We start from the raw sequence: 11,363 nt of genomic DNA, 5'->3' as shown, positions 1-11,363 counted from the left end.
AAGGACCTTGGGTTTTCCACTCATTTGACAATGTGTGGATCTTTGGGGGTTCTTTCTTTTTTTTGGTTCGCTTCTTGTTGTTCTTTTTTTTCAATCCAGAAAAAGTACCTACAATGTGTGTTAAAGTCCAATTAGCCATTATGTCTTCTGTGGGCTGCATCAGGGCCTGGTGCGTCACAGAGGCCTCTTTGGGAAAATCATCCAACCTCAGGCCCAGCCCTGCCCTAACGAAGGGTACCGGGCAGGCAGGAGTCCTGCCAGATGGGTGGGTGAGGTTCAAGGTTGGTGGGCGAGACCCTCCTGTCCCCAGCCAGCCTTCCCCAGAGCGTCTCAAAGTGTGGACGGCCTGCATCCTGTCTCCGTGTGGGGGGGATAGGAGGATGCATCTCAAAATGCAGACTCCTGGGTTCCACCTCAAGCCTGCTAAATCCAAATCCCCACCACTGGGGCTAAGAAGAAGTGTTTGGTACCAGCTCCCTGGGTGAGGCTCGTGTCCTCTACGCTGAGATCCTGAGAAAGCCCCGCTGAGGAGGGAATGGAGTTCTGTCCCGTTCCTAGCAACAAAGGCAGCCGAGCTTGCTCTTAAGCAAAGCCTCTGCTGGCAGGGACTGGGTGACATTTGGCCCGCCCCCTGGTTGGGACTTCTCATCTTGCCTAAGGAAGTCAGAGGGACAGCCACCCAGATGACCTGAAGGATTAAAGATGCTTACCGTGCAACTTCAAACAGACCTTCACTATTTTTTTTTTAAATTCCATCTTTGCAACCTTAGCCATTTTTTTCCAGCCCTTAAAACTGTGAGAGCTTTAAAAACAGAAGTAGCAGAAGGGGCCAGGACCTCTCGCCGCCACTTCAGGGGCTTTGTTGTAAGTGGCCCTTTGGATTGGGGGGGGGGGACGCTTTTTGTCCCCACGAGTCTTTCACCCCAGACCTTTCAGTGATATTCTTGAAAGCTTTCTTTTCTCCTATACTCTGAGTTCCCCTCCTTCCTCTTTCTTTCCCACTGAGAAGAGGGTGACAGAGCTGTTCTGAAATTAGCTGCCCCAGGGACAGGCTACCATCCTTCTGCTTCCCCACTCCCCATTCCAACCCCAAACCCCTCCTGAGCGGGCAGAAGATATTCGCCACCACTTGAGGGCTAAGCTGAGTAGGTGCTTTGTGAGCTGGTCTGCTCATCGCCTTGGCTCTGTCTGGCCATTCTCTTCTTGGTGATTAAGATCAGTGTGAGATCAGACCCCCCTGCTGGCTGCCAAGAAGCCAGCATAAGGAAGCCCCCTTGATATAAAGTTTCCCTGGTCTGTGCTCCCACAAACACCCTCTCTGACACCCACGGGACCTGGACTTGATCTAAGGGCCTTCCTCTTCCTTTCCTAATGCCAATAAAAGTACACCTACCAGACCATCGTGAAAAGCCATCACTGCGCCTGAGCTTTGAAATTCATCCTTTATTGGAGAGAGTCTTTTTCCCTCCCGAATTTGGTCTTTCCCACAACAGTAATAGCCAATGGGGTGATATCCCCTTTTCAAGCAAAGGGAAACTGAAATTTGGCCAGACTGGGCTCCAGATAAACCCAGCTGTCGCCAGGTGACAGGTGTGGTGGGCTGAGTCAGTTGTCATCCGTAAAACTTCCCATGATGGATTTATCTCCCCAGAAGATGCAATCATCTGCAAATTGCTTTTCTATTAGTTTCCAGGTAGCCTCCCCGGAAGCACTTGTATAGGACAGTCTGCCCTCCCTGGTGACTTCTTCCGTCAGCCCTCTGCAAGCAGAGACGTGAGCTGCCCTAAGTAAATTAGGTTCATGGCTGATTTATACTCCACGGTGGAGACTTTTTGCCATGACACATAGTAAGAAACACATGGCAACCCGATGCACAACACACCCACCAAAGCAACTATAACAGAACAACACTTATCCTTAACACAGGTGATGCACCCTGATTTTTTTTTCTTTTTTCTTTTTTCTTTTTTTAATGCTGGTTGCCCCCTCCTTAAATGACTTTATAACCCACGAGTAGATTGCAACCTACAGTGTGAAAGCACTGCTCTTCTGGAGAAAAATCAAGCCCTTCTTCATGGGAGACAGATAAGCAGGGCTCACTTTGCATTCTGATGAGAACTGACCTCACATCTCAATCACAGTCAGTACCTCCAGGGGCACATTAAGCAGCTTCTTTGGGGACTCAAGATGCAGATCCTGCAGAGAAAGGACTAGCACCTCCTGAATCCTCTGAAACATTGTGAGATAAACACCAGATTCCGTTTGTCAGCATTCACTTGCTGTGCGTCACAGTTATTGCGGGGATGGGGTTTTTTAAAAGCAGGAATCCACCCCAGGCCTATTGAATGAAAATCAAACTCACCGAGGAACATGTTCATGCATATTTTTTTTTTAATATCCAGATGATTTCAATGCTGCCCATCCACTAATTAGTCTTTGGGAACAAGTTCACCAGCAGACTTGCTTTAATTAAATGAAACAGGGAGCCAGAGGCAATACCCCTAAACCTAACACTGCATCAACCCTGATGCACAAGAGTTCCTCCCTCTTCTGACATTTTAAGCACCAGGGGTGCTCTGCAGAGCTCAGCGAACATGAGACACTGTGTCTTGTTTTGCTCCGGGTCTTGCGTGTCTTTGTCAAGAACAGCACAGACCGGGACACAGAAGGCTTTATACTTGGCCCTCAAAAGCTCTGTAAGAGGGAAGCCATCTGCAGGGGGAAGGCAGAGAGCTCTTTCCAGGTCCTTGCCCTCCAGGGCATCATTACAGATCAAACACTGTTTCTGAGAAGGCTGTGCACAGGGAGTGCGCTCGCTGCTTCAGAAGGGAGGGAACACACACACAGATATGTAGACACTTTGCTGTAAGACAATTCTCATCCCATCCAGACACAAGATCACCCTGACATAACAGCCCTGCAGTTACTCCACACTTGGTCCCCACACGTGGTCACATTTGCTTTGGAGGCAAAATATCATTTGGGTGATATCCTTTATCATACACAAGTCATCATCAGGCTTCAGCTGCAAATTGTGAACACATAGTGATAGCTCTCAGCCATGGGCCCCTTTCTTTGAAAATCTTTAAATCCTCAGGCTTCCATCTGCCCGCTGTGGGTCTGCCTTCCTCCCAGGGGGTCAGCAGACTTTCTCAGTAGAGGCCAGAGAGTAAATATTTTAGGCTTGGTGGACCATAGGGTCCTGAGACGACTCAGCTATGCTGTTGTAGCTTGGAAGCAGCCCTAGGTAATACATACACAAGCGGACAGGCTTGGTTCCAATAAAACTTTATTTAAACAACAAGCGGGCCCCGCCAAGCCCTGCTCTTGAGTGACAGTTCTCAGATTGTGATGCACAAGCCCTCACTCTAGAAGCACTGGATTAAGTTGGAAGGTTCTGCACATCCACCAGCCCCTAGTTCATGACAGAAGGCGGGCTCTACTAAGAAGGACTTTAGAATTTAAATAATAAAAGTGAAACAGGCAATGATCTGCCTTGGCAGAGCTGTGAGGAAATCTTTCAGGATGAATACAAAGGATTTTAATTCTATCGGTGCCAAGGTATGTGTAGGAAGTTGGGGTGGGAGGCTGGGACCTTGAAGGCAAAGCAAAATTGAAGGTTGAGCTGGGAAGTCAAGCTCTTTCTGAGAAGTAACTGGAGAGTCTCAGCCTTGAATGTTCAAAACAGAAGCACAGACTGTTACATCATGAAAGCCCCCAAGACACAAGCCTGTACACAGAGGCTTCTATTTTATCTCACTGTGACAGATACAAACTTTAAGTATCGCATTAGGAACACAGAGAGATCTGAGCAAAGTTGCACAGAGCTCTGGAAGAGAAGTCCAAATGAATAGTTTAAAAATTGGCCCTGAGGGCTTCCCTTGTGGCGTAGTGGTTAAGAATCGCCTGCCAACGCAGGGGACATGGGTTCGAGCCCTGGTTCAGGAAGATCCCACGTGCTGTGGAGCAACTAAGCCCGTGTGCCACAACTACTGAGCCTGCGCTCTAGAGCCCGTGAGCCACAACTACTGAAGCCCGTGCACCTAGAGCCTGTGCTCCGCAGCAAGAGTAGCCACCGCAATGAGAAGCCCGCGCACCGCAACAATGAGTACCCCCAACTTGCCGCACCTAGAGAAAGCCCACGCACAGCAACGAAGACCCAAAGCAGCCAAAAATTATTTTTTTAAAAAAAAGTTGCCCTGAGACGTTTATAACTCATCCATTACTTCTTGGTGGGAGCAAGATGGAGGTCACGTATGAGGGAGAGAAAATACGTTACTACTTAAGAAGAAAGGGCCAGAAAGAAATCAGCATTTGGAGTCATCACCCCAAATTTGCTGCAAAGCATTCTTAAGCATTTAACAATCTTGCACACACATTTGTTGTTTTTTATTTCAGTCTCCGCATAAAGTAGGTTAGACTCACTACTAACATTTATGGCAGGCTTACTCTGGGCCAGATCCTATTCTAGTACCTATAAGTATCTGCTCATTGAAGCCTCATAAAATGCCCCTCAGTGGGGGGCCATAATTACCTCTGTCTTACCGATGAAGAAACAGACCAGAAGGTTTGAAATGCCAGAGGTCCTGCTGCAAGTAGACAGATGATCTGGGATGCAGACCCAAGCAGGCTGGCCCTGCATCTGTGCTTTTCAGCACTGCACTGACCTTAGCCGTGCCTGATCCTACGCTATGGGAAGGGCTGATTTTGTTTCGATTTTGTTTTGGTTTTCACTGCTATACCTCCAAGACCTAGAACAGTGCCGGGAGCTCAATACCTATTCATGAAATGAATGAATAAATAAATCAGCAAACAATACCCTCTTGGTGAAGACATAGCTTCAGCAAGGCTTGAAGGCAGAACTGAATCATAGAAACAGCCCAGGACCAGAAGTCAGGCCCCTGGGTTCCTGGCCTCTGCTCATCACTTTGTTCTCTGGTTTGATTTCCTCCTTCATCCATTTGAAGATCTCCTGCCCTTCCACATCGCAGGGCTGTTGTGGGAAGCAAATGATATGATGTATGTGACATCGCCTTGAAAAAGTTGTAGAATGCTATACAAATTATATATATAATTATATATATGTATACAACCATATATGGAATTATTGTTGGCAATCATACAATAATATAATAGTAATTGCTACTCGGGACAGGTGGGGACTACACAGAGGACTGTTGCTATGTACTCAAAATCCTACCTCTGCCAGGGCCCTATCTTAGAACAACATGCTCTCAACAGCAAGAATGCCCAGAAGGGAAAGTGTGGATGGATCAACACTATCCATCCCAGATGATGGAGAATTCAAAATGTATACACTACTGTCAGTGCCATGGTTTTCTCTATTATTACTGTTACATGTAGTAATTCCTGAAGGTGGAGTTTTAGGCAAGATTCTAAATTAATCTGGGCTAGGGAGGACAACTGGTATCCGTGAAGAGGCTGACCTACGGCTAGTTTCGTTCTGATTATATGTTTGTTATCTTCAAACCTCCAAATATGTTAGAATGGAGATGGGACATGTAGTCAATTCCCACAGCACTGGAGAACTGGAATTCCAAACAGATGGGGAATAGCGGGAGGTGAGGGGGTGGGTAGATGGAGGGAGGGAGAGAAAGAGGAAGGAAGGAAGGAAAGAAGGGAGGAAAGGGATTTTCTGACATTTTAGTGATTCACTTTATCATTCGCACAAAGTCACCAGATCTGTTGTGTCTAGGCCAGGTGACAGGGTCCTGCATGTGACCCCCTCCCACACGCCCATTCTCCCCTCTCAGAACCACATCCCACAAGGGAATTTGTTTTAGGAGGGATGGTAGAAATTGGTCCAATTCCAAGACCTGTATTTACTTTTATATGAGAAAAGGGTTAACTTTTTCCCTGTTTTTCATCTGACTAGTGTTATTTTGATAAACCATCTTCAGACCGGATAGCTGGGCGTGGCAGGGGACGGGCGAGAGTAGAAAGGTGTGAATAGGATAGTCAGGGAGCAAGACACACACAGGAGAAGTGCCCTTGGTCCCGTGGACCGGGTATGTCTTGGGAGCCCAGGAAGAGCAGAGAGCAGGGTGGGTTGGGGGCTGCCAGCCCCTTCCTGGGCTCCCAGCCTCCTAAAGGCTCAGGAGCAAGAAGTCGCCTTCGGCATTCTCGGCCCCCTTCCTGTCACACGGGGGCTTGATGCACAATCTAATGTTCCTCCTGGGGATGCAAGGTGGCTGCCAGAACACGACAACGTCCACTATGACAGTGACACAGAAAGTCTCTGTACATTGGAGATACGTCCACAAAACTGGCGTTTGCGCTCTCTTCTGGAAGGTAATTTGGGGAAATAAAAGAAAGATGAAAGGTTGATGACGTTGATCCGTGCTCTGCATGTGGGAAAATGTGAGCTCTTTACACAATAGGAAAACATTTCATTTGTTCCCTGCCTTTAGGGCAGGAGATCCTGGCTGGGTGTTTCTATTTTACAGCAAATACTGCAAATTTGCAAAGATGGCAAAGAAGCAGGAACGTTCCCCCTGTGAATTAAGGCCACTTACCATCAGAAGTCACCAAACCTGTATTTCTAGGGCCATCTCTGCAGCTCTCCGCCACCCAGATTGGCCCACAGCCCTGAAACGGACTGAGCTTGGCTCCCATCACTTTCCATCTGAGTGAAACCCATAAGATGTCTCTCCCCGTTTTCTAATATCAGCGCTGCTACCTGAGATCATCATGTATTTGTGTTGGAAAAGGTTCCTGCTGCTTTCCAACCTGGCCGGGCTCCCCAGGCGCCGAGGAGGGGAGAAGTCATTGATGTAATAACCCAACTTGGGTTTTGCTGCCAGTGGCAACGGAGACCTGGGGGAAGCCAGCACATAGCCTTGCTGCCCAGTATTGCTGCCCAGGGAGGCTGGGCACGGCCCTCTGAGGACCAGCCTTTAAAATAGCCTCGAGTCTTCTCAGGGAGGGCTCAGGCTTTTCCCTAGGAAGCTACCCTCAACAACACATCCCTAGGGGGTGTCGGGCTGCCTCCTTATGCCTTGGTGTCTGCGTCTCTCTCAAAGGAGCAGCAATTTCTACTCTGTATCTAACAAAACGGCATAGTCTATGCACTGGCTTTGGGATGTTTCACAGCATTGCCTCTTCGCGCTTCTCTAGCTGTGCCCCCGTGTCCTACCCTCAGTCCTGCCCTGGGCTGCACGCCTCCTTCCCCTGGCCAGGCCAGCCCTTTCGTTCTCTCACCAGAGAAGCCCCTTCCCTTTTCCCTCTCCCTGGATGCAGCCCAGTGATGTCTGCCCACCGGCTGAGAGGGTGTGGGCAAATGGAAACAATCACTGGGTCTGGCTCTTTGCTCTTTTCTTGGTGCAAAGGTGAAGGAGGAGTGTGACTTGTGCACCAGCACTGGTACAAGGCACGAGGCCGGGTCCATGGACAGAGCCCAGCCTGCCAGCCCTGGGAGGGAACTCTCCTGCAGGCTTTTGTCAGTCTCCATGGAGAAACAAGATAGCATTTTTTAAACGTGAACCAAAAAAAAGTCCCCCTGTGATGACCTGGATTGTGAATCAACGTAGACCTCCTGGGGGGCCACCAGCCTTGTCCGCTCTAAGCCATTCACAAGGGAGTGGGTGCTTTCAAGTCGCAGGTAAGAGATGGTCTCAGCGGAGTTGCACTGGGGAAGCCTTCCCAGGGCTTGGAGGGACCCAGGACCTATCCCAATCCAGGGCCTGGAGGCTCTGGGACCCACCTTTAATCCTGCACATCCGGGAAGCAGTTTCTTTCTGCCAGAGGTGGGTTGAAGCCCAAACAGTTTGTGGAGGGGAGGGGCAGGCAGAGAGGGCCGAGGCCCAGGGGTGTCCTTACAGCCCAGGGAGCTGGAGACCAGGGCTGCGACGGACCCCACCACCCTGTCCCCTCCACCTCCGTGCCTGCTACCAGGCAGGCTTTCCCTGCACCATGCACTGAGGTACTTCAGGGAATCCAGAAAAATGTTTTCCTTTACACCATGGAGGCTGTGTTATTTAAGTTTTAAAATGCAAAAGGAAGGGAGGTGAGCATAGCCAGCGTTATGGGAGAGCAGCCGGGCAAGGGAGCGCTGACTGGATTCCACCTGTTGTTAGATTTCAAGGGCCTGTTCTTCCTCCTTGCCTCCCACCTTCCCTTCCTCTCCCCGCCTCCTTCTCTCTCTCTCTCTCTCTCTCTCTCTCTGGCCTTCTGTGATAATGAAAATCACCCACAGAGCCCTTGCTCTTCGCCAGGTCCTGTTCCAAGTGCTTTTCAGATCATTTAACCCCCAAAACTCTACGAGGGAGGTTCTGACTCTCAGCTAAGCTACCTCTGCCAGGGTGGCTCCGAGGTGCTGAGACCCCCCTCCCAGAGCTTGATTAAAGCTCTTGGGAGAGGAAAGCTCACTTCCCTGCATATGGGGGCCCTGCTCACTCCATGTTGGGCTGCCCAACCCAGCAGGGGACCAGGGCCGAGGCTGGGTCTAGTGAGGGGTCTGTCCTCTCTTCTGTGCTTGGCACGGCTCTGCCCTTGGAAGTGAGGGACAGAGACAGGCAGAGGGCAAGGGAGAAAGCAACAGAAGACAATTGCCTTTCTTGGCAAAGGCCATGGTGACAGTAGCTCTGAACAGAAAACAGGAGAACATGGAGTTGGGTCCTGGCTAAGCCACTAACTGCACCTGGATGCCTGGCTGGTCACTTACCCTCTGTGGGTTTCCACTTCTCCCACAGGAAGTCGATTTATAGCCGTTTTTATTTTAGGGGCAGTGCCCTCCCTTCAAACAAAATCAGAGAAGCCCGATATATTAAAATACATGCTCCGTCCAACCCACCCTTCGCCCTCCTCCCGGCAGCAGCCCTGTCCAGATTTGTGCATTTAATCAGTCCTTCTGGAGGCAGGCTGTGTGCTTTCCATGGCCTCGGGCTGCGGGAATGTTGAACACAGACTCCCAGCCGCCAGGAACCTACAGTCCAGAGAGGAGAGGGACGAGAACATAGATGAGGAAGTGCTGGTGCCTAATTACCAGGGGCCACGTGCATAGAACAGTAGATTAACTCAAGGGAAAAAAATGTTCTAAAATGGTGGATCCACTTCTGGGTATATTCCCAAAAGAAATGAAAGCAGGGACTGGGAGAGATCTCTGCTCACCCATGTTGAAGGCAGCATTATTCACCACAGCCAAGAGGTACTTAAAGCAAGCCAGTGTCCATGGATGGGTGAATGCATAGACAAAATGTGGTCTATAAGTACAAAGGAATGTTATTCAGCCTTTAAAAGGAAGGCTGATATATGTTATGACATCGATGAAACTTGAGGACAAGCTCATGGTCAAATGGCCAAATTCCTAGAGACAGAAAGTAGAGCGGTGGTTCCCAGGGGCTGGGCAGCTGAGAATGGAGCATTGCTGAATGGATATAGAGTTTCAGTTTTGCAAGATGGAAAGAGTTCTAGAGATGGATGGTGGTGATGGTAGCACAAATGTGAATATACTTAATGCCACCGAACTGTACGCTTAAACATGGTTAAGAGGGTATATTTTGTGTTACATGGAATTTACCATAATTTAAAATAATTTTTAAAATTCCTTGAGTCTAGGTGTTCAAATAGTGGCCAAGGTTTGGCGTGGTTTGGGGTGCAGAAACTTTCCCCCTAAATATTTCCTTGGCTCAAATCCACTCGGTTCTCTCCTCAGATGTCACCTCCTCAAAGAGCCCTCACTGACACCACTAACTAAAATGATGCCCCCATGTGCTCACACACAAACACACACACACACACACACACACACACACACACTCACCGCCTGGCACGTGCCTTAGCTGTGCCCTCGCTTACCACCATCGCCTGTGCTGGTATCTACATATTGGTTTATTTGTTTCTTTTCTGATTCTCCCACCAGGACATCAGCTTCACCAGGACAATGACTCTGTTCACTGCTCTATCCCTCATGCCTGACATATCGTAGGCGCTGATAGGAATTTTTGGAAAAACTGACGATGAGAAAACAAATGAACAACAGCTCGCCTGTACAGCGGGCCAAACCACCACTTTGGAGCCCCATCTGGGCTTGTCGTCTTTGCATTTTTCTCTCTCAAGAACCTCGCAGGGAGGCAATGGCCGGTGGAAGATGGGGTTTAAGAATTTGATTCCGAATCACAGCTAAATAACATCTCTTACCATCTTCTACTCTTCCAAGTTGGCTTTATAGTTCAGAGACTGGGAGAATGACAGATGGTGAATTGAGAGGGGAGAGTCAATTTTAGAGAATATAAAACTCAGTTTTTAAAATAGAATCATACAATTTTTGAGGTGGAGAGGACCACAGACTTGGGCTGAGTTTGAAACGGGGAGAAGATATCCAGTTGCAAGTAGATGGCAAGGCCTGCCTTCTGGTGACACCAGCCCCGGGTGACACGGACTGGCAGGCAGTGTCATCTTGGTCAAGCTTTACATATATCCAGGGCACTAAGACGTACTTTTGCTGAGGCAGAGACAGAGCTGCTGACTGCAGCGGGTCACGGAAAAGAGGCCCAGGGATCCGCAGGCAGACACACAAGATTAGCCTTCCTGTTCACTTTGCTCTGAATTTCCAGGCCTGTGGTCCACACACTGACTTTTATGAACCCGATGCTTAAAATTGCTCACATACATACGTGTGTTTTAAGAACTTTCATCTACCCCTTCCTCCAAATTAGTGTAAGCCTAAAAAGGCCAACTTTGAGTAAGAGTTCTATGGAAAACGGAAGAGAGAATGGCAATTTTGTTTGATTTTTCAAGGCAATGAAGGCAACTCCACTAAATGCGTCATCCTTGTGACCCTATTACATTGTCACTCATGCGTTAGAATTCTCCGCTGGAATCCCAGACTCTCCAGCAGGGAGGAAACATGAAAGGTCACTGGGCTGGAGCTTCTTAAGCTGTGGTTGCAACCATTTTGGGGGGGCATAAGACAATTTAACAGACCAAAATGAGAATTTGAACTTGAAACAGCACAATTAAATACAAAATAACACAGTGCGTTGCAAATAATAAAATGAAGCATTGCTCCGCGAAGCTCCTCACTCAGTTATATATAAATATGTATGTATCTACTGCACTGCAATTTGAGCTGGGTTTCTTACTATCAGTCTTGACCAAAAAATATTTGAAACCTATTGCCCTGGTCCATTTTCCATACAGAGCTCAACACTCCTAGATGCAGCCCATGCTCAGTCATCCCTTAATTCCTGAATTTATTAAGTGGCCATGGTGTGGAAGGCTCGGTGCTGGGTCCTGGGGAAACAAAGACGAATAGAGGACTGGGTCAGGCAGGGTCTGGCAGGAACCAGGTGGCACGCTCTAACTGGGTAATACGAGGAGAGTTTAATAAAGGAGCTATTTAT

The sequence above is a fragment of the Kogia breviceps genome, chromosome 16 (genome assembly GCF_026419965.1).
Source record: "Kogia breviceps isolate mKogBre1 chromosome 16, mKogBre1 haplotype 1, whole genome shotgun sequence".
NCBI classification, from domain to species: domain Eukaryota; kingdom Metazoa; phylum Chordata; class Mammalia; order Artiodactyla; family Physeteridae; genus Kogia; species Kogia breviceps.
The sequence above is the reverse complement of the archived record's forward strand: the minus strand, read 5'-3'. Positions refer to the sequence as shown.